Source organism: Sapajus apella, unplaced genomic scaffold (genome assembly GCF_009761245.1).
Source record: "Sapajus apella isolate SASKATOON/1434 unplaced genomic scaffold, GSC_monkey_1.0 scaffold5, whole genome shotgun sequence".
NCBI classification, from domain to species: domain Eukaryota; kingdom Metazoa; phylum Chordata; class Mammalia; order Primates; family Cebidae; genus Sapajus; species Sapajus apella.
The window spans coordinates 3,694,564-3,715,079 of NW_022436945.1; the positions used below are offsets into that span (position 1 = coordinate 3,694,564).

Consider the following 20,516-nt stretch of genomic DNA (forward strand, 5'->3'; position numbering starts at 1 on the left):
GTGTAAGGCAATATGCTAATCAAAATGGGGAATTCAAAAATGAATGATATTACCTTTGCTCTCAAATAATGGAAGAGAAGAATCTTTTGCATTTTGTCAGGATGAGGGAGAAGCGTCCCTTGCATTTTAATCCGAGATAGAGTAAAATTATTGTTTGCATGGTGTCAAAAGCCAAGTGCAATGGAATTAAGTAGGAGGGAGCTACAACAATTTAACTGTGGAGTCGGGAGGACTTCAAATAGGAGATTTTCTTAGGGAAAAATTTCAGGTAAGAGTCTTCAGGGAATAAAGCAAGGTATGAACCAAGACCTGGAAGCTGGAAGTCTAGAACATATTCAGAGAATAGCAGGTATTTTGATGCTGATGAGGAATATCGTATTTTGAAAGAACTAGGGCTAACAGTGCAGCTTTTCTAGATTGTTCAAGACTCTAGCAGACAGGCTTTAAGGAGTATGTCCTCTGCCTTTACCCAGTGGGAAGACTGAGGAGATTGGAGCAGAGGAATAGCATGACTTGGCTTCTGCAGTTCCCCTTGTCCCCTTTTGTAGGGGGAGGCGTTGTTTTTCTAATCAAATCCATCCCAAAGACCTATGTTACAGGTCTTATTAGAACTCTCACTTTGCAGATGAACAAACTGGCACAGAGGGATAGGGTAGTGAAACTAAGCCTTTTTCCTAATAACAAATGCTTTGGAAAAAATATGGCACTCTCTCTTTAGCACATGCATCTAAGTCTCTGCTTTGGTTGTCTCAAATCTCTTAAGGCAGGGAAAAGAAAAGAAAAGAAGCAAATATTGGCAGGTCTTTTTCATGTGAAGAAAATTTTACATATATATATATATATATATATATATTCATATCTGATACTCACGTAACATTAATACAAATGGAGTTTTCTTGGTTGTGAGGCCAAGAGGGTCCCAGACTTGCGTTGATGAGGGGAAGAAGTTGGAGAAGAGAGGAAAACAAGGAGGTAACAACAAAGTCTCTTTTGAGATGAACTTTGTGCTAAGACCTTTGGCACATATTTTCTCTGAAATTTTCACAGCCCTAGGACGTTGACGTAATGACCACTTTATAGATGAAGAAATTAAGGCTGAATATTGTTATATAACTTAGCACGCACAAAATTCACAATTATTGAATACTTAGTAAACGTCAGGCATTATTCTAAGCATTTTTTGGGTCTAAACCACTCAATTCTCACAGGCAAAGAAGGGGTACAGAAAAGGATAAGAAACTTGCCTAATGTGAAATAAGCAGTAAATGTATGAGCTGGGAATTAGACCTAAATAATTGGGCTTTAGAGTACACTTGTTTAATCACTATATTTGGCATTAATTTAACAGTTGGCATAGATGAACCATGGAATATTCTAAATCCAAAGATCATGACTTTTCCACTATTCCATGAGGTTCAAAATGTTTTCAAGCAATCAGTTCAATTCAAGTCAATTCAAAAAATTTATTGACTGCTTGGTGTATGCTGGACTTTGTGATAGGTGTTGGAGATTGACCAAAAGAAACACCTCTGTCCCCCACCTCACCCCCACACATACTCACATTTACTGCTAAATCTGAGCCATCACTGAGCTGGTGAAAAAAATATCTCTTAAGGTTTATAGTGCCCATTAAATATCTAGTAATTTATGTCATAGCTCAGAAGCACAGTGTTTAAAATATGTATGCACTTGAACAATGCAAGTGTTAGTGGTACCAATTGCCTGTGTAGTTGAAAATTTGCCATGTAACTATCGACTGTCCCCAAATTTAACTAACAGCCTCCTGTTGACCAGAAGCCTTGTGAATAACATAAGCAGTCAATTAAAATATGTTTTGTATATTATATGCATTATATACTGTATTTTTATAATATAGTAAGCTAGAGAAAATACAATGTTATTAAGAAAATTATAAAAAAGGAAAACTATATTTGTTATTTTAAGTGGAAATGGTTTATCATAAAGGTCTTCATCCTTCTCATCTTCATGTTGAGTATGCTGAGGAGAAGGAGGAAGAGGAGGGGATGGGCTTGCTGTCTCAGGGGTGGCAGAGGGAAAGAGGTAGAGGAGTTGGAAGGGGAGGCAGGAAATACAGGTATACTTTAAATGCAGGTACACTTCTTCCCTTTATCAACATAAGCCTGGGAGCCTCTTGGCTTCACAACCAAGGAAAGTCCATTCATATTAATGTTGTGTGAGTATCAGATAAGAATATATATACACATGTGAAATGCGCTTTACATGAAAAAGGCCTGCCAAAATTTGTTTCTCTTGTTTTTCTTTTCCCTGCCCCAGGAGGTTTGAGACAACCAAAGCCGAGACTTAGATGCACGTGCTGAAGAGACAGTGGCATATTCTGTCCAAGGCATTTGTTGTTAGGGAAAAGCCTTAGTTTCACTACCCTGTCCCTCTGTGCTGCAGCCTGTTCATCTGCAAGGTGAGAGTTCTAATAAGACTATGTTGTATTCTCATTGTTCAACACCTGCCTAAAAAAAAAAAAAAAAAAAAAGACTATGATGTAAGCCTTTTAGATAAATTTGGTTGGAAAAACATCAGCAAAAACAAACAAATAAAGAACAACAAAAAGATGTAAAAGGGGAACGGGGAATGCAGAAGCCAAGTTCTGATCATGTCATTCCTCTGTTCCAATCTCCTCAGCCTCACCACTGGGTAAAGGCAGGGGACAAATTCATTAAAACTGTCTGCTAGAGCCTTGAACAATCTAGAAGAGCTGCATTGTTAGCCCTAGTGCTTTCAAAATACTTGATGTAGTTTTTATTGAAATAACGTCTGCATATAAGTGAATTCGCATACTTGTGTTGTCCCAGGGTCAAAGGTATTTAAATATTGATTTTATCTATTTAAAGTATCTATTTGCTAGCATCTGCCGCTATTAAAAACAAGCATATTATTTATCTACTGCTTCATAAAAAGCCATTCCAAAACTTAGTGGTTTCTATATTAAAACAAGGACTATTTTTATTTGCTCTCAATCTCATGGGTTTGCACTCTTACAAGTCATTGTTTTGTTGGCCTCACCTGAGGTCATGCAAGAAAGAACAAACACTGGAAGGTTTAAGATGACCTTAACTATGTGGTAATCAATGCTGACTGTCAGTTGGGCCAGAAACTGTATCTGACCACAAAGAGTTTCACTTAATGTTATTCCAAATCTCTTACAGGTACAACTTTTGGCCAGTTCTAATCTAGTACTGCACAGGAAAGATAATTTAAAGAAACATAGCATTAAAAAGCAAATAATAATAATAATAATAATAATAAAATAAAGACACATAGCTTCCAGCTTGGTTGATGGACCGAAATGTAGCACAGTCTACCTCTTGTCACCTTTGCATTTACACAACTCTATTGTATGTTTTCAATATTGAACTTGGAACTTAAGTAATAGTAAAATCATGTTTCAACTCTGCATAATACAGTTATCTCAATAGAATGCACAAGATCTCATATGTCACTTTATCCTTTTGATGATGCCCATCTTTCTAGCTCAATCACAGTCTCCCTTTGGTATCTGGTAATTTAAATATTATGAAGCTAACAACTCTCAAAACTTTTCGTATTAAATAGGGTAGTAGGATAGGGAAAATACTACATATGCAAGTAAATATATTTATATAAAAGCAAAGATGAAACTGCACAGTCTTCAGACTGTGATCACATGGCTGTAGCTGGTATTTAAAGTTTCTTCTATTACCCTATTTGATATTACTTGTGCCCTCAGTAAGTACCTCAGGTGATCATGTTTTCTGCCTATATGTTCAAACCCTTTTTCCCGAGGGCCTTATACTATTTGCCATTCTGTCTATATTTGATTATTGCAGTTTTCTATTAACTTTTATCACAGGACATGGGAGTACTAGAGAGAAGTTTTTGTATTCTAGGCCCACTCCTTCCGACCCTTGGGTTGTTGTTAGCTAACATTCTTTGATAGAATCCATCACTCTCATCTGTTCAGCAGCCCCATTTTTTGCCTATGGTTTCGGTGGTGTGAGGAATTCAATGGGGTCGGGTGCTGGGCTCAGCTTGCTGTTTAGTGGTGTTATAGTTGTGATCTTTTGTGGAGACATTATCCCTTGAGAACTGAGAGTTCTAAACCAGCTGAGCTCAAAGTGGTGGTACAGAAAGACACAATTTTTACTGGTTCATTATGAGTTAAAGCGAGATAAGCTACTTTCATTTTCACCCATTGAAGACCACAGAGCCAAGAGTTGAAAAGAACAGTAGACTAGGGAATCACTTTTGGATTGCAAAACTCAGTCCCAATCAAGGAAAATTTCCTGATTCAAAAACAAAGAACCTGACATGTGCTCAGCTGGATTTTAGAATTGCTATGGACCAGTGAATGCTATGCACCTCTATTCCTCTCCTTTTGAATATGTCTATTTTAATTATTTTGTACCCATCTCACCATTGCATGTTGGGTGTTTGGGAAACAGATAACTTGTCTTATTAATTTGTAGTTCTTTGGTTCAAGAAGGCCCTCATGCAAAGGAGTGTACTAAAATAACCTCATTTACACCTGGACTTGATATAGATTATGAACCACGGATTTCAAGCCAGATGACCTGACTGGCAGGATTTGGGGTCAGGCTGGAAAAAAGATAAGTGTAGTTTGTACATCAATAAGTGTGAATTACTGGGGCAAAAGGGTAGATTCTGCTTTTCTCTGTACATCTCTCTGCTTTAAGAGGCTGAGCTCTACAGATTGCAGCACCAGGGCTCCTTAGTCCTCTGGCTTTCTTTAAGTTTGTCCGAAGGGCAGTTCCGGTAGGAGATTACAGGGTGGGAAGAGAGCAAGTCTGAGACTTTATTTATTTATTTATTTTGCTCCCTTACTGCTTCAGAGTGGTTTTGGCAGAAGTTGTGTGGCTACCTTTGGTGGACCTTCTGTTTTACCACCCCCACCTTCCAACCCTCTCTCTTTCAGAACTGGGGACTACTATTAAGTTGGTGCAAAAGTTATTGTGATTTTTGCCAGCAAAGGTAGTAGCAAAAACTGCAATTACTTTTGCACCAATTTCTGGATTGCTATTGGTCTCTGGATACCTCGACATTTCTTTCTGGTTTCTTTAACTTGACTGACACTTCTGTAAATAGTTACAGTTTAAAAAAAATCTCCTCTAAAATCCCAGCTGAAGTTTCAGTTTTCTGCTGGGACCTTGACTGATAAGTTTAAAATGATGCTTTTTGTCATTTACTAAGTATGCAACCAAGGAAAAATCATATAACTATTCTGAATTTAATATCTTCACCTATAAAATAGAATTATAGGAAACTATTTAGTGAGCATCTATCATGCTAGGCACTTCTTTTAGATTAACGCATTTAGTCTTTATATTAATTTGTGTGAATATATCTTTTTCGTCATTGTCTTCCCAAACTATACAGGACCTGGAACATGACAGATGCTCAGTAAGTGTCTCTTAAGTGAATGATGCAGACACAAATTGGCATTATTACTACCTTAATTATAAAGAAATTGATGAGGTGGCTGCGGGCCGTGGCTCATGCCTATAATCCTAGCACTTAAGGAGGCTGAGGCAGGAGGATTGATTGTCTGATCCCAGGAGTTTGAGACCAGCCTGGGCAACATAGAGAGACTTCATCTCTATTCTTTAAAAATATAAAAGAGAAGGTCCTAAGATGGCTGAATACGAGGCAGCTCTGGAATGCAGCTCCCAGCGAGAGAGATGCAGAAGCCAAGTGGTCTCCACAATTCCAAACGAGGTACCAGGTTCATTTTGTGGGTATGGTTGGACAGTGGATATAAACCAAATAGGGCAAGCTGAGGCAAGGTGGGGCATTGCCCCACCCAGGTGGTACATGCAACTGACTGGAGGACTGGGGATCTCCCCCTCTGGGACTTTGGTTCAGATATAACACTCTACCCAAGCCCTCTACTACCCACAGAACAGGAGATCTTCACCAGGCTGAAAAGCCGTAGTGAGCTGCCTGAACAGGGCAGAACAGCAACTTCAGCTGGCACTGGGTCTGTCAGCATAGATCTAGGTGGAAGCACTGGCTGATGCCAAGAAAGCCAAAAAGCCAGCAGGATGGAGATACCTGCCCCCCAGAAACAAGGGGAACTGAATGCAGGGAAACAGGCTATAAGGCAGGACGAGTCTCCTCCCACAAAGCCTAGCAGGCTAAAAAACTCTCATTTCAGAGTTTTGCACCCAGAACATTAGTTAGAGAGTGACCAGGAATGAATGTGCTCGACACAGAGGAAGGGCAGCCACCATTGCAGAAGCTGACCTAATATTCCTGAGCAAATATAAGATGGAGGAAAAATATGCAAAAGCTCCACTGAATCCGTGGCAGCCCAGCAGCACCTCTGAAGGCAGACAAAGGAAAGGTCACCTCCCCAAGCAGCTACCTGAGATCAATCCTATATAAATTCAACAAGTTGGGAAGAGACCAGCCCAAGAAGGATGAAATCATCAAAAACTAGAATGCCTCTCCTCCACCACAAGATCACAAATCCTCACCAGCAAGGGAATGAAGCAGGATGGAGAACAAATTTGATGAACTGAAAGAAGCAGGCTTCAGAAGGTGGGTAATAACAAACTTCTCTGAGTTAAAGGAACATGTGCTAATCTGATGCAAAGACACTAAGAACCTTGAAAAAAGGTTTGATGAAATGCTAATGAGAATAAACAGCTTAGAGAAGAACAAAAATGACTTGATGGAGCTGAAAAACACAGTGCAAGAACTTCCTGAAGCATACACAAATTTTAATAGCTGAATAGATCAAGCAGAAGAAAGTATATCAGAGATTGAAGATAAATTCAATGAAATTAAATGAGAAGGGAAGCAAAGACAAAAAAGAGTGAAAAGAAATGAAGAAAGCCTCCAAGAAATATGGGATTATGTGAAAAGACCTAATCTATACTTGATCAGTGTACTGGAAGAAGATGGGGAGAATGAATCCAAACTGGAAAACACTATTCAGGATATTATCCAGGAGAACTTCCCCAGCCTAGCAAGGCAGGCCAACATTCAAATACAGGAAATACAGAGAACACCACAATGATACTCCTAGAAGAGCAACCCCAAGACACATAATTGTCAGATTCACCAGGGTTGAAATGAAGGAAAAAATGCTAAGGGCAGCCAGAGATAGAGGCCAGGTCATCCACAAAGGGAGGCCCATCAGACTCACAATGGATCTCCTGGCAGAAACCCTACAGGCCAGAAGAGAGTGGGGACCAATATTCAATATCCTTAAAGAAAAGGACTTTCAACCCAGAATTTCATATCCAGCAAAACTAAGCTTCATAAGTGAAGGAGAAATGAAATCCTTTATGGACAAGCAATTGCTGAGAGATTTCATCAATACCAGACCTGCCCTACAGGAGATGCTGAAGCACTAAACACAGAAAGGAAAAACCAGTACCATCCACTGCAAAAAAGAAGCAAATGGTAAATACCAACAACGCAATAAAAACATTATGCCAAACAAAGGGCAAAACAACCAACCAGTAACAAAATGACATGATCAAATTCACACATAACAATATTAACATTAACTCTAAATGGCCTAAATGCCCCAATCAAAAGACACAGACCAGCAAATTGGATAAAAAGCCAAGAAGTATCAGAGTGCTGTATTCAGGAGACCCATCTCACAGGCAAAGACACACATAGACTCCAGAAAATAAAGGAATGGAAGAAGATTTACCAAGCAAATGGAGAGCAAAAAAAGCCGGGGTGGCAATCCTAGCCTCTGATAAAACAGAATTTAATCCAACAAAAATCAAAAGAGACAAAGAAGGGCATTCCATAATGGTAAAAGGATCAACACAACAAGAAGAGCTAACTATTCCAAATATATACGCTCCCAATACAGGAGCACCCACATACATAAAGCAAGTCCTTAATGACCTACAAAGAGACTTAGGCTCCCGCACATTAATAGTGAGAGACTTTAACACTCTGCTGTCAATATTAGACAGATCAATCAGTCAGAAAACAAACAAGGAAATCCAGGACTTGAATGCAGATCTGGACCAAGCGAACTTAACAGACATTTACAGAACTCTGAACCCCAAATCCACAGAATATACATTCTTCTTAGTACTACATAACACCTACTCTAAAACTGACCACATAATTGGAAGTAAATCACTCCTCAGCAAATGCAAAAGAATGGAAATCATAACAAACAAGTCTCTCACACCACAGCACAATCAAATTAGAACACAGGATTAAGAAACTAACTCAGAACCACACAACATCATGGAAACTGAACAAATGGCTCCTGAATGTTGACTGGAAAAACAATGAAATGAAGGCAGAAATTAAGATGTTCTTTGAAATCAATGATAATGAAGACATAATGTACCAGAATCTCTGGGACACATTTAAAGCAGTGTCTAGATGGAAATTCATTGCAATAAATGCCCACATGAGGAGCAAGGAAGGTCTAAAATCAACACCCTATCATCAATATTGAAAGAGTTAGAGGAGCAAGATCAAAGAAACTCAAAAGCTAGCAGAAGACAAGAAGTAACTAACATCAGAGCAGAACTGAAGGAGATAGACACACAAAAAATCAACAAATCCAGGAGCTGGTTCTATAAAAAGATCAAGAAAATAGATAGACCACAGGTCAGGCTAATAAAAAAGAAAAGAGAGAAGAATCAAAATCGATGCAATAAAAAATGATAAAGGGGACATCACCACCAATTCCACAGAAATACAAACCACCATCAGAGATTACTACAAACAACTTTATGCACACAAACCAGTAAATCTGGAAGAAATGGACAAATTCCTGGGCACTTGTACTCTCCCAAGACTAAATCAGGAAGAAGTTGAAATCCCGAATAGACTAATAACAAGGCCTGAAGTCGAGGCACCAGTTAATAGCCTACTGACCAAAGCAAGTCTAAGTCCAGATGGGTTTAGAGCTGAATTCTACCAGACATACAAAGAGGAGCCAGTACCATACCTTTTGAAACTACTCCAAACAATACAAAGAGAGGGAATCCTCCCCAATTCATTTTATGAGACCAACATCATCCTGATACAAAACTGGTCAGAGACTCAACTAAAAAATAAAACTTCAGGCCAATATCCATTATGAACATAAATGCAAAAATCTTCAATACTGGCAAACTGAATGCAACAGCAAATCAAAAACCTTATTCATCATAATCAAGTAAGCTTCATCCTGGGGATGCAAGGCTGAATCAACATATGCAAGTCTATGAATGTAATCCATCACATAAATAGAACCAAAGACAAAAACCACATGATTATCTCAATTGATGCAGAGAAGGCCTTCGACAAAATTCAACAGCACTTTATGCTAAAAACTCTCAATAAACTAGGTATTGATGGAACATATCACAAAATAATAAAAGCTATTTACGACAAACTCACAGCCAATATCATGCTGAATGGGCAAAAACTGGAAGCATTCCCTTTGAAATCTGGCACTAGACAAGGATGCCCTCCCTCACCACTCCTATTCAATATAGTATTGGAAGTTCTAGCCAGAGCAATCAGGCAAGAAAAAGAAATAAAGGATAATAAATTAGGAAAAGAGGAAGTCAAATTGTCTCTATTTGCAGATGACGTGATTGTATACTTAGCATATCCCATCATCTTAGCCCCAAATCTCCTGATACTGATAAGCGACTTCAGCAAAGTCTCAGGAATACAAAATCAATGTGCAGAAATCACAAGCATTCCTATATACTGATAACAGACAAACAGAGAGCCAAATCAAAAGTGAACTCCCATTCACAATTGCTACAAAGAGAATAAAATATCTAGAAATACAACTAACAAAGGATGTAAAGGACTTCTTCAAGGGGAGCTGCTCCTTGAAGCTCAAGGAAATAAGAGAGGACACAAACAGATAGAAAAACATTTCATGCTCATGGTTGGGAAGAATCAATATAGTGAAAATGGCCATATTGCCCAAGGTAATTTATAGATTCAATGCTATCCCCATCAAGCTACCAATGACCTTCTTCACAGAACTAGAAAAAAACATTTCAAACTTCATATGGAACCAAAAGAGAGCCCACATAGCCAAAACAATCTTAAGCAAAAAGAACAAAGCTGGAGGCATCATGCTGCCTGATTTCAAACTATACTATAAGACCACAGTAATCAAAACAGTATGGCACTGGTACCAAAACAGAGACATAGACCAATAGAAAAGAACAGAGGCCTCAGAAGCAACACCACACATCTAAAATCACCTGATCTTTGACAAACCTGACAAAAACAAGCAATGGGGAAAGGATTCCCTGTTCAATAAATGGCGTTGAGAAAACTGGCTAGCCATGTCCAAAAACAGAAACTGGGCCCCTTTCTGACACCTTACACTAAAATTAACTTCAGATGGATTAAAGACTTAAACATAAAACCTAATACCATAAAAACCCTGGAAGAAAACCTAGACAAAACCATTCAGGACATAGGCATTGGCAAGGACTTCATGGCTGAAACACCAAAAGCAATGGCAACAAAAGCCAAAATAGACAAATGGGATCTAATTAAATTCCAGAGCTTCTGTACAGCAAAAGAAACAATTACTAGAGCGAACTGGCAACCCACAGAATGGGCAAAATTTTTTGCTATCTACCCATCTGATAAAGGGCTAATATCCAGAATCTACAAAGAACTAAAACAGATTTACAAGAAAGAAAAACAAACCGATTCAAAAGTGGGTGAAGGACATGAATAGACACTTTTCAAAAGAAGACATATATGAGGCCAACAAACATATGAAAACATGCTCATCATCATTGGTCATTAGAGAAATGCAAATCAAAATCCCATTGAGATACCATCTCATGCCAGTTAGAATGGTGATCATTAAAAAATCTGGAGACAGCAGATGCTGGAGAGGATGTGGAGAAATAGGAACACTTTTACACTGTTGGTGGGACTGTAAATTAGTGCAGTCATTGTGGAAGACAGTGTGATGATTCCTCAAAGACCTAGAAATAGAAATACCATTTGACCCAGCAATCTCATACTGAGTATATACCCAAAGAATTATAAATTGTTCTGTTATAAAGACACATGCACATGTATGTTCATTGTGGCACTGTTTACAATAGCACAGACTTGGAACTAACCCAAATGTCCATCAACGATAGACTGGATAAAGAAAATGTGGCACATATACACCATGGAATACTATGCAGCCATAAAAAATGATGAGTTCATGTCCTTCACAGGGACATGGATGAATCTGGAAGCCATTATTCTCAGCAAACTGACACAGGAACAGAAAACCAAACAAACACCATATGTTATCACTTATAGGAAGGTGTTGAACAATGAGAACACATGGACACAGGGAGGGGAGCATCACACAGTGTGGTCAGTTGTGGGGGTTAGGGGAGGGACAGCAGGGGGTAGGGAAGGTGAGGAGGGATAATGTGGGCAGAAAAACCAGATATAGGCAATGGGGGGATGAATGTGGTAAAACACCTTTCCATGTATGTACCTATGTAACAGTCCTGCAAGATGTGCACATGTACCCCAGAACCTAAAGTACAAATAAATAAATAAATAAACTGTCGTTTACAGATTTAAAAAAAAGAAATTGATGCTGGCATGCGTCATGACACTAGGTAAAGATTACAGAGTTAATAAATGGCACTGTTCGAATTGGATGCTAGGCTGCCTAATTTTAAAACCTTTGCTCTTTTTAGTCAATGATCTTGCTTGCCCACCCAGCTAACTCTTATAGAACCGTTGTGAGAGTTAAAGGACGTGAAAATGTGAAAGCATGCTATGAATTCTGAAGCCTACTTATGTATACTGTATCATCATTATTTTTATGAATGTAGTTTAGAACCTCTTTCCCACTCTCCTGCCCTACAATATCATACAGTCATAAAGTACAAATTCATGCTCATGTGTTAGCCAAACATAAATATGTACGTTGCTTGCTAGGAAATAAAATTTATTTGAGGATTTCTGTCATTTTATGTTGTTTTCTCAGCTATATTCTTCTAATAACATAACTAATTGGAAACAACTTTTCAAGTTTCAAAGCATGACATTTAAAAGAAAAATTTATTTTAAGAAAAGCATTTGGGCTTTGGATCTAGGTGTCAGAGAAACATTCTAAAAGTATAAGTTTAGAAAGAGCTCGAACTTGTTTCTCTGATTCCCAAGTCACAAGTAAATGGAAGTCATGGGAGTCACAAGAAATTGTTCCTGGGAACTTGGGTAGAGATTGAGGTTCTGAACCTGGGACACATTATTGACTGTTTCCATGATGAAACGTAGGTCTCCCAGGGAGTCTGCAAGATTGGCTAGACCCAAAAAGAAATGGACTCTTTGATGAAAAAATGTTTGAAAGACCTTTATAGAAGTTATATATAGAATGGTATTCAAACCACTTTTCTGCCTCTATGTTACTTATACATCACTTTAGAAAGTTCGAAGTGTTACAACACAAAAATAGTGATGAGATACATTTATCCTTTAGGGCAATGTCCTTGACCATGGAATTTTTTTATTTCGCTTATTGGGATCCACCTTTCCTGACCTCTGGTTCTGTAATTTTGAAGACCTAGGATTCTATTTACTAGTTTTATGGTAATTGAAACAAAACAAACTCACAGAGAAGAAGGTGTGAATCTAAATAGTGAAACTGGTTTTAGCAAACACAAGCCTCTAAATCAGTGTAGTTCTTCCAATTGATTGTTTGAGAAACTGAGGCCTTATGTCAGTGATGACAACATTGATAAACTGCATTAATTCTGAAAGACATGACATAATAACCAATCTAATCCTAAAGGTATTTGGAATACTTCCCTACAATGATAAAATGAAGCATTTTAGAAACTCAGCCTGAGTAACATTTCATGTATTCTTTCATTCAGAGGATCAACAGATATTAGGTTGGTGCAAAAGTAATTGTGGTTTTTGTCATTAATATTTATTCAGCGCTTACTAAGGCATCAGACATTATTTTTTGACACTGGTTTGATGCGGTCTTATAGTCCGGGCCCTTGAATAACTCACAGATGCTCAAGTAAACAGATGGGGCAGAGAGTCTGATGGGACAGACAAGTAAACGTCAATAATTGAGGATGGAAAAGATGAGCAGAGGGCTAAGTCCAAGGTGCTCTGGAAGGGATGCATCAGCATTCTGGAGGACCAGAGAAGTGTACTAGAAAAGAAAACTCTCAGGCTGAGTTTTGAAGGGCACTCAGGAGTAATCCAGGAAGAAAGATTGAAAAATCAAGGGCAGTTTCAGCAAAGGAAATGCAATGAGGGAAGATGGTTTACTCATCAAGCAGTTGTTCATTATGGCTGGAGCAGAAGTCAGGTACTCAAATGCCTGGAGAAGAAGTGATAACTGTAGGTTAAGGGCATCACCATACAAGGGACACGTGTAGTCCAACCTTCCTTAGATTTGGATTCCTCAGACAAGAATTAGCGTCTACAAAGGAATAATCACCACTTCTCCTTTTCTACTTGGCTATAAACACGTTTAGAAAAGGTCTTTCACTGTCCCAGGTTTTAATGGGACATTGAATGGGACTATCATGGGAATTCAAGAAAATTCCCTGTCCTAACTCTTGTGCTTCTTGAAATCTAATTTTTTTTACCTGCATCACCCCTTAAAAAATGAGTTTAAATAATGAGTATTCATTGTTGAGTAGTGAGTAACATCTTACTGACTGATCCATCACTTTCCATGTTGAGAGCCACAGTTGCTAAAAGTAGTCTTCCTTCACCGCAGACTTCACTTTCAGATAATTCCCCTAAGGTACAGACACTGGTTTAGATGGGACTGGAGGTTGCTTTGCCTCTCTAGGACTTGATGCTTTTGGTGACTGACTTTTCTGTCACCCAAGCACTCTCGTACTGGACTTCAGCTCATTCCCCTTTATTGCCCAGACACATCAGGTCATATGGCTTAGGACTCCAAGAATAGTCTTAACTACTCAGTAAAGTGGAGATCATCTGAATTTAGGGCTAAAGGGCCAATATCAGATGGTAGTGTGGACTCTCCTATCAATTTTAATGGTTGACAAGCCTCTACTGAATGCCCTTGAGACCTATGATAACTGGGAACAACAAAGTTTGCATAGCCTGTATTGGGTAACAGATACACTTCTTTCAAAAGGAAGAAGAGTGGAAGAAGATCCTTTCCTCTTATGATCATGCGTATCTTTCTCCAAAAGTAACCCTCTGCCAAACAACCATTAGAACTGTATAGCCATTTGACTGCCTGCTCAAATTCTTGTAGGGCCACAGTGCTTCCATCCTTCTTTTGAATCCAGTGATTGCCTGTGCTCTAGGGGTTTTCTCACTTGTGAAATCCAGCAGTGTTGAGAACAGAGTAACCTTCTGTAGGATGTGCAGTCTCAGGTGCCTCCTCAAGAGGTCCTTTAACATCACACTGACTGAGTTTGCCATACATTAAGAATTTTACTTCTGTCAAAAATCTTCCCGTCATTACAACAGGGTTACTGATCTTGCTGACAGTTATCAAGTGGTTCCTGACTTTTACCAGGGAAGCAGAGAGAACTTCATTGAAATGTTGGAGCTAACAGCCATGCTACATAGTCATGCTGTCGTATGTTCTGCTGGCCTGTGAGCTCCTCCAGGGCGACTGGCCATGCTTTTGTCATATATGTATACACACACACACACACACACATATATGTGTATATATATGTATATATGTGTATATATATATATATACACACACACACATATATATGTATATATGTGTGTGTGTGTGTGTGTGTGTGTGTGTATATATATATATATACACACATATATATACCTGCTTTATGCATTCATGGAATGCTGGTCCCACTCAAAAGCACTCCCATAGCATCCTCATTCTTCCAACTTGTTATAACCCATATTTATGCTCACTTGTTCTCTGTGTGGCTACAGTGGTCTAGCCTCAGACCTACTCGTGTTTATACTTGTTCATTTGTTTATGCAAAGTTTTAGAAACTGCTGTTAAGCTTTGGGGTACAAAAGGGCAAAAGAATCCCTGGGTACTCAATGTGTTATTTCAGGAAATTGATCTTGACTTCCTTCTGCCTGGATCCTAGTTTCTATGGCATACCTGTTTATCATTCCTCTTGGCATTAACCTTGGATCTTTATGACATTTCTGTTCCTATTCTTTCTTCATTTAGCCATTGATTGCTTTCCCTGATTTTTGTCAAGTTGTGAGCCTTGGTCTCATACTGTTTTATTCTTGCCCTCATGATTTGTCTTATTCTGCCCCTGTCTGCCAAGTCTGATGCTCTAGCCTGCCACAGCCACATATGGTCTGGTCTCACCACATGATGTGTTAAGGAAGCATCTACCCTAGACCTTCTACATGGAGTGTGTGCACAGGTCTGGATGTGTGTTGCTCACCTGAACTCCTACATGTCTTGCTTCTTACTGACTTGACTCATCTCTCCCTGGACTTCTTAGCCTAGATCTGAGATCTCTACATCTTAGAATCTGAATATCTGAGGCTCCTTTGCTCTGATATCGTCTGGAATTTCGAATAATGACACTGTCTTCTGTAGCCTCAGTACTGAGGGAGTGGCACTAGCCAGTCAGGTTTTCCTAGCAGCCCCTTAACCCTTGTTTGCCACCTCACACCCAATATTGCTTTTACAGAACAAGGGACTTGTCTGATGACGGTGGGAGGCTTGGGTATCAGTACTAAAAGAGACTACCTTTTCCACATTTACTTCTCTATTATTCCACTTTGTCCATTTCTATGAGATATTAAAACTCATTAATTTGATAATGAAGCCTGAAATTTACCACTGTACAAGAAGAATCACTGGTGAGGATTCTTTAGAGATGGTTTAAGTGGACAAAATGTTGGAGTAACTGCAATGTTCTATTTAAAATCAGAGGTCTGGGAAAAGGTTGATACAGCCTTAATCTGCTCATTGTTCCTCCCAAATGCATAATTTCCAATGCTCTGGCTGCTTAAATGAACTGTTTGTGCACCGCTGCTCTGAAGTTGATCTGTGTCATACTGAAAACAAGATTTAAAAACACTACAATGTAGGGAATGTTCCAAGTTTGCTTCTTCAAGGGCATTTTCTTACAAAGGTAAGAAAAATGATTGCTATGAATATTCAATTCACACCATGCCTAATTTTAACCCTATTTTAATATCTCTTTTTTTAGGGTTGCAGAAAGAGTAGCTACCCAAAGCACATGGGTGAAGGGACAGTGAATCCCCTGAAGACCACTAAAGCCTAAAATACAAGATGAGGATCACAGTCAGGATACTAGAGATCCATGGTTTCACGTAAATATGAAGCATTGAAATGTTTTTATGCTCTCTGGTTTCAAAAATGTGAATTTTAGAAAAAAATTACTAACAGTATTTTTGTGAAGCCAATAATAAATATACGACAGTCATGAAAACACAGTTGAAAAAAATTTTATTTTCTAGGTTTCAAGGTGGTAGAAGGGAACAAAAGAAGGTCTGTAAGATACCTTGAAAATTTATTTTTTTAAAAATTTTTATGGGAATGTTCTTTCTTGATGTCCACATTTGTTGACAGTCTTTCAGTCAGTCACCGAATAAGCCCCAAGGATCCAGAAATAAAAGACACAATCTTTACCCTGTGTGATAGTCTGCGATAATTGTCGTCAAATATTTCCAGTTATCCACCTACAAGGCTCTTCCTGGCTGCTTGTGGTTGGATATATTTAGCTTTGGTCAATGAGTTTTGAGCTAAAGTATCTGGTGTCACTTCTAGGCCAGAGAATTTAATTGTCAGTATGAAACTCTTCTTCCTCTGCCAGCATGCCTGATTGTGCTGTGGATAGAGCCTATTCTTTTTGTATGTGATTAGAAACTGTGCATATGATTGGATATTACTCCTGTGGTTGGGTTATTAATCAGTCAGCTTTGAGTCAATCAAATGGGAATTAGCTTGGGTGGGCCTGACCCAATCAGGTGAGCCCTTTAAAAGAAGATGAGGTGTCAAAGAGATATGCTCCTGCTTTCCTAGAAGAAAGCAAACAGACAGCAACATAATGGGACGTCAATTACATCATTACAAGAAATTGATTTCAGTCCAAAAACACAAATGGGCTTGGAAGAGAACCATAAGTCTTAGATGAGGTTGCAGCCCTGGCTAGCACCTTGATTTCAGCCTGGTGAATCCCTGAGCAGAGGACACAGCTAGCCCATACCCATATGAAACTCTGAGATAGTTCATCTGTCTTGTTTTAAATTTGCGGTAGTTTGTTGCATGGCTATAGAACTTTAATACTATCATGAGGGGCTTCTCAGGACTCAAAGATTTTTACTATTAGGATGAGTTTTAAAAGAATGAGAATAATCCAGATAAAGAGCGATGGCACAGAGGAAATATCAAGATGAAAGAAGAGCAGATGCTAAAATTTGAAAACCTGAGTGAATAGGGTGTGTCTTAATTAAAAGCAATTCAGTTTATATAAGGAGGACTGATAGTAAAAACATTTAGCAACTCATAAAATCTGCACTGTTGCAGGCCAGGCCCTCTGAAAGCAGATGCTGGGGCAGAATTAGCTCTCCCAAAGGTTTATTAGGTGTTGACTTGTGGCAGGAAGAGGGAGGAAGATTGGGCAGGGGCTTATGTTTCACTAAGATCCAGTCGCAACAAAGCTTTGGCCAATCAAAGGCAGTTCTGAGAAATTCCTGCTTATTGGGGGATTCCCCACTGAGATGAAAATGGCCAGGCACTTAGCTCTCATCCTGCTCCTTTATTTGATATGATTGTTCCAAGAAGAGCATGGCCCCAGGTCTCTACAACCAAACTCAATATTGGATAGTGTCTGATGACTGGATTCCTGGCAATGAAATGATAAGTGCTTCCTTGAAGGAGGATCTGGGCTGACTATCTCTGTCTGCCGCAAACTCTAACCGACAAGAACAGGACATGCCTGGTAGGGCCAGGCATCACTAGTTAATGAGTCTTGGGAAATGCTCAGGAGTTTTAAGGAAAGTACCAGTTAAGTGAACCCTAAGCCTTAGATGAGGTTGAGTGGTGGGGGAGTACTCTAGGAACACAGGCTGTGACTAGCAACCAGTGAAAAGCATTTCAGCTGGAATGGCTGAGTCAGTAGACAAGGTCTGAGGAGCAAACAAGGACCAGATAAAGAAGGGTTCATTTTGTGACCTGAAGCATCACATTTCACATCCTATCAACAAGGATTTAGAACCACCATTGAATCCACTTTTCCACCATAATTAAAATTGTTGCTGAGCAAAGATTGTACCCTGACCCCAGCATGGTCACATCCTTCGAATGAACAAACTCAAACCCAAGACACTGAGGACAGGTAACATGGCTGCCAAGAACTATTCAATATGAAAGCAGTAAAAAAGACTTACATATGCCATGCTTCTGAGCTTCTGGATAATTTATTTACACAACTGCATTTCCATCTGTCACTGCATTGTCCTTTAAACTGCCTGCCAATCCCATGATTTCACCAGGCTGTGGCTGGAAGCATCCCTCAGGTCCACAACATCAAAGCCCCTCTGTTCCTCTCATGCTGTCATTTACAAAGCTCATGCCAAGGTGGATCCATTTTTTGTGATGCGATTTGCCATTAATAGATTCATATTGCTCATTGCTCTAGGGTCCAGTGTCTAAGAGCTATTGAAGTGCCCTTAAGCTCCCCAGGTTGCTGAATCAGAACTTGCTCATCAGTCACTGTTGGCACCATTTAGCAGGCTGCTTGCTTGCCAGGAAGAGTCTGATGCCTTCATCTCCTCTCCTCCCAGATGGAATGTGGACCCTCCGCAGTTCTGGGAAACCTCACATCTTTTATGGAGTCATATGAAAGGCAAAAGAGAAGGTGACATTGAGGAAGGTGGGCAGGAGCACAGAGGTGCCATCGATGGTTCTTCTGGTTCCTAGTGAGAGAAGAATATGCCAATGTGTTATATAGGATCTAAGAGATCACTTGGCCCCAAATTCCCATTTTATAGATGAGGATGAGAGATGCAAAAAGGTTCATGCTTATTCTAGATCATCATTATGGGCAAATTGTGACCTCCCCCAAATTCATATGTGGAATCCTTAATCCCCAGAGTGACTGACTGTATTTTGACAGAGCGTCTATAAAGAGATAATAAAGGTTAAGTGAGATAATAATAAGAATGAGATCCTATTTGATCAGAGTGGTGTCTTTATAAAAGCGGAAGAGACATCAGAGCCTCCTCTCTCTCTCTCTCTCTCTTTCTCTTTGTATCTCTCAGCACACAAAGAAAAGGCCATGTGAAGACACAGAGAGAAGGGAGAAGGAGGCTGTTTGCAAGTCAGCAAGAGAGGCCTCACCAGAAACCAAACCTGCTGGCACCTTGATCTTGAACTTTCAGCCTGGAGAATTGTGAGAAAATAAATTTCTGCTGTTTAAGCCACTCGACCTGTGGTATTTTGCTATGGCAGGCCAAGCTGATTAATATAATCACCCAGCACACTTGTGACCTAAGTAGTTCTACTCACTTAGCAATCTGGGGGGTTGTGAGCCGTGGAAGATGACTGGCTGTTTACAGAATGCAAAAGGGAAGGAATGAAAAACCAAGGAGCAAGCATAGAGAGAAAAAAATAAGAAAAGGTAGAGAAAGAGGAGGATGGAGAACAAGAGAGGGACAGAAAAGCAGAAAGTAGGAGGAGTTAACTTCTAATTTAGATCTGCAAGAAGTTTTTAAACAATCAATACATTTTATTTATCCTTCGACTATGAAGTCTGTAAAGATGAATAGAGATAAATGTTTTTATTGAATCAGGATTTCAGAGTGGTAAGGACACTAAAGGAAAAGAAACAAACCTCAAATTGGATAAAGAAATTGGCGAGGTTCATACGGTAAGTTCAGCATGGCAGCCTTATTGTGCATGGTGGTGGGCTTGTCACAGATCTGGCTCGCAGGAGATAGCCCACCCTACCTGTCCTCTGCCCCACTTCATGCACATATGTGGCCAGGCAGTTGAGAGCACAGACTTGGAAACAAAAGGAGCCTGGGGCAGATCCCAGTCTTGTGTTTTTCCACCTTCGTGTTTTCTGATAAAATGCCTCTGCTCCTCCGATTTCAGATTGCTTTTGTCTCTAGATTCAGGACTCTCGGTTCTAGAGATGTGCTGATATTTAAATGTACGAGTTCAAATTTAATGAAAATGTAGGGAGAAGTACTGAGACTTTATTAAAAAATAAGATGAAAAGTACTTATGTTTCCATAGCAATTAGATTGGAACTTCCCCCATCTTCCTTGCAATCATATCCAAACAATGGATGTAAACTCCTACATGGTAATGTTATTTTTTCTTGATTGGGATTTTATACACAACTTTTTTTTTTAAACACAAACCCAGAGATGGCATGCAAACAAAACCAATGCCATTAATCTGTGACAATTAGAATTAGCTGGCCTCAGCTCTTGCCTGTGGGTGTGCCTGGTCTTGTAATCTATGACCAGGGATGTGGGCTTTATCTTAGAGCTATTGTTCCTGTGGAGGATCCAACAAG

The 20,516-nt window shown here is 39.3% G+C and overlaps 1 long non-coding RNA gene across 2 annotated transcripts in view; it reads left to right on the top strand.

Moving 5' to 3' along the window:
- The window catches only part of LOC116546455, a 37,556-nt gene extending 17,261 nt beyond the window's left edge, over positions 1 to 20,295 (top strand). Inside the window, exons 2-3 of one of the 2 annotated variants that reach the window (XR_004266723.1) lie at positions 16,176 to 16,299; positions 18,775 to 20,295. This is a non-coding gene — a long non-coding RNA (uncharacterized LOC116546455). Of the gene's footprint in view, positions 1 to 16,175 lie in introns of both variants that reach the window. The other variant, XR_004266720.1, reaches the window with a different exon arrangement.
- The last annotated feature ends 221 nt before the right edge of the window (positions 20,296 to 20,516 follow it).